The 3,387-nt window shown below is 36.7% G+C and overlaps 1 pseudogene; it reads left to right on the top strand.

The window, feature by feature from the left end:
* The first annotated feature begins 615 nt into the window (after positions 1-615).
* On the top strand, positions 616-1,901 carry LOC137711597 (uncharacterized; annotated as a pseudogene).
* Positions 1,902-3,387: the final 1,486 nt, after the last annotated feature.

Genomic DNA, 3,387 nt, shown 5'->3' with positions numbered 1-3,387 from the left:
TCAACGACTGCCTTTGTATAAGGGTTAGTGATCATACGTTGTCAGGATAACAATTTTATAAAATAAAATAAAATAAATACTATTATTATTTATTAGGAAATTTACCACCGTCCATTCTTTCAACTTGTCCCTTTGATTTTCAGCTTTCTTCCTTGATAAACTAAAAACGGTTTTGCATGAAATATTTTATGTTAAACTAGTTAACAATTGAACTCAAATCCATTTGCTATATCAATTACGTCTAAATTTGGAGAAAATTTTTAGTGTCCAAAAAACAGGATGGGACGTCAACTATCATTGTATAAGTGGATGAAAGTATTATTTTTCAAGTGTAACTCCACTTGTATAATGACATATGGTGTATCACTGCATATTTCAGACACTTTTAAAAACCTCTCTTAAATTTGCATTAAACTAAGGACTTAAATTAGATGAAAAAAGCTAATTTGCACTTGTTGAAACTATGTTTAACCCTACCAAAAAGTAGGGATTGCTCAAGTTTTTTCATTAATATAATTAGAATTGTTATTATTAAACATAATAATATACAATAAAAGCCAATTTTCCACAACCACTCATCACTAGGTTATATATAAACTCTCAAATCCATTGTGGAAGGATCAAGTCCCACACTTTGTTTCGTTTCCACCCAAACCCTCCTTCCCTATTTCCCTTCCTTTATCTTTGCTCTCTCCTTTTTCTCTTTCCCTTAAAATATAGAAAAGCTGGATATCATCACCAAAAGCTCAGAGAATTGAAGAAGCTACCAGAGCGCTCTACCAGATTGATAATAATGCAGGCTGCTGCTACAGGTCCGCTAGTCTCGCTCTCTCCCAGCTTCAACACCTACTCTTCCTCCGACAGACTCGCCCAGATCGCCGCCCGAGTCGTCGACGAGTTCACCCACCAGGATCGCCAACTCACCCAGGAGCCCTACTGGGAAAGTATATACGATCACCAGGAAGAAGAAAAACTCCACCACCGCCGACAGCCGAAAAACGACGACGTACAGAAGGACAAGGAGGAGGAGGAAGAGGAGGAGTTTGAGTTTGCTTTTGTCAGCAGCGGAGGAGAGTCGCACACGTCGCCCATCTCCGCCGACGAGATTTTCTCCAACGGTCAAATCAAACCTACCGTCTACCCTCTCTTCAACCAAGACTTATTATTAGCTCACAACGACGTCGTATCCTCTACAAATGCTAACGACGATGCGGATGACGCCGTTAAGAAGCCGAAACCGCGCCGTTTGCCGCTCAGAATGCTCATGATCGAAGAGGAGCGCGAAACAGGGTCGTGCTCGTCCTCCGAGGCCGACGACCTCGAGAACCTGCCACCTGGCACGTACTGCGTGTGGGCCCCTCCGAAATCATGTCCTGGACAGCGCCGCTGCAATAAGAGCAGCTCCGGCGGCTCGTCGTCGAAGCGGTGGAAGTTTCGGAGCCTTCTTCACCGGAGCAGCAGCGACGACTTCGTCTTTTTGGCTCCCTCGTCGACCAAGAGAGCTAACAACAAGAAGGGAGATGACGTCACGCGGAAAAGAGTCGACAACAGCTGCGGCGGCGTCGGAGAATGGAGAGCATTATGTCGTGAGGAGCAAGGCCGAGGAGGCAGGGGATAAACGACGGTCGTTCCTGCCATACAAGCAGGACTTTGTGGGGTTTTTCTCTAATGTGAATGGGATTAGCAGGAATTTGCATCCATTTTGAGCGATCAAGTAATTGAAAATTTATCAATTTATCTTAAGTTTCGAATTTTTTTTGTTTTAGTATTTTCTCATTTTCTATTAGTAATTTTTATTAGTTTTTACGGAAGAAATTTACGATTAGTTAATACTTTGAGTTAACTAATTTGATTTCTTCATTTTGTGTAATTAATGAAATATATTATGTATTATGGTTTAATATTATATTCTGGTGCTGATATTTCTATTTCTATTTTTATTTATCCATGGAAATAAATGTTTTTTATTTGTGACAATTTTTTGTTGTTGGAACTCATGCGCCACGCGGTATTGCTAAAAAGTCAATTTGGATGACAATTAGGGTTTTGTCCTTTTTCAGAATCTTTTCCATTAAAAATAAAAGTTATCATTTGAGTAGTTGTTAAATGATATTTAGTTGAGTTTAGGTACCCAAAATATAAGTAAATACTTTATTAATACAACTTCCTCAGGTATGAATTCGGCTGATGCGTAAAGTGAAAATCAAACAATACGTAATTAAAGGGTGTCTTGCAAGTAAACGGGAAGATGGAGAGAATGAAATTCGGCTATTGATAATCTCAAAAACGAAATTGATTATATACTTCTAAAAGTTGAAAAGTCAATCTTAAAAACTTGAATTATAAAATGAAGCCTTAATTTAATTGCAAATTAGATCCACTAGCTTGAATTGTAAGGAATGTTTTTGCTCACTACTTTATTTATCATCGTTAAATGAGTTTAAATTTCAAGATTTGTGTAGTAAATAGACACAAACATCAAAATTTAAATTCATCAAACGATGATAAATAAGATATTGAGTGATGAAAACTAAAAATTTCGAGATTTATTCATGTCACAACTAAAAATTTCTTCACAACTTGAGCTCGGAGAGCAAACGTGCATCCTTATTGTGTTATACCAAATTACATAATCATACATGTCAATGTCATGTGGCATTACAGCTTGATATTTCACTGCCATACTTTATATTTTCTTAATTTATATTATCTCATATTGACTTTACTTTCTTACTGTACATTACACATGGGTTTCAAGGAAGTACTTTTCTCAATTAGTTCGAGAAACATTCTATAACAATTTGCAAGAAATTTGTAATACTCAAAAGACAAAAAAATAAAAATTAAATACCTTGTCTTAAAAGTAGTAGATCTAGTTTCTTGAATGTACGACTACAGTACAAATATTATGCGCAAAGTTACGCACAACTGCTTATGTGCGTGTAATTGATTATTAGTCGTCATAGATTAGATTGTCCCACTATGATTCACACAAATTGACAACTCTTAGTCGCAAGAAAATTTTTCATCGTGATCAGAACATGGAGGTACATTACATGTTTTTATATAAGTTGTGGGAAATTTTATTTTTTAAGTTATTAACTTTTTAACACAAATATCTCACTATTTGTATAGTGACACGTAGTGTACCATCCCGTGTACCGATCGCACTGAAAAAATTCTCCTTAGTCACCCAATCACATTGTCCCTAACAAAACCCATAACTTTTAGCATATGTTATCTCCTCATTACTACGTATTCTCACAAGTCATAGTGAATGCAAGGATAGAGATCCACTCTAAATCTCACTGTTTGAAATCTAAGGATCAGGTAATTCAGATCACTCAGATTGAATCAGACTGCCGCCATTAACTCATTCCATTAACT

The sequence above is a fragment of the Pyrus communis genome, chromosome 6 (assembly GCF_041283825.1).
Source record: "Pyrus communis isolate YQ-2024b chromosome 6, ASM4128382v1, whole genome shotgun sequence".
Taxonomy (NCBI): Eukaryota; Viridiplantae; Streptophyta; class Magnoliopsida; order Rosales; family Rosaceae; genus Pyrus; species Pyrus communis.
Note: the sequence above shows the minus strand (reverse complement) of the source record. Positions and strands in the feature narration are given on the sequence as shown.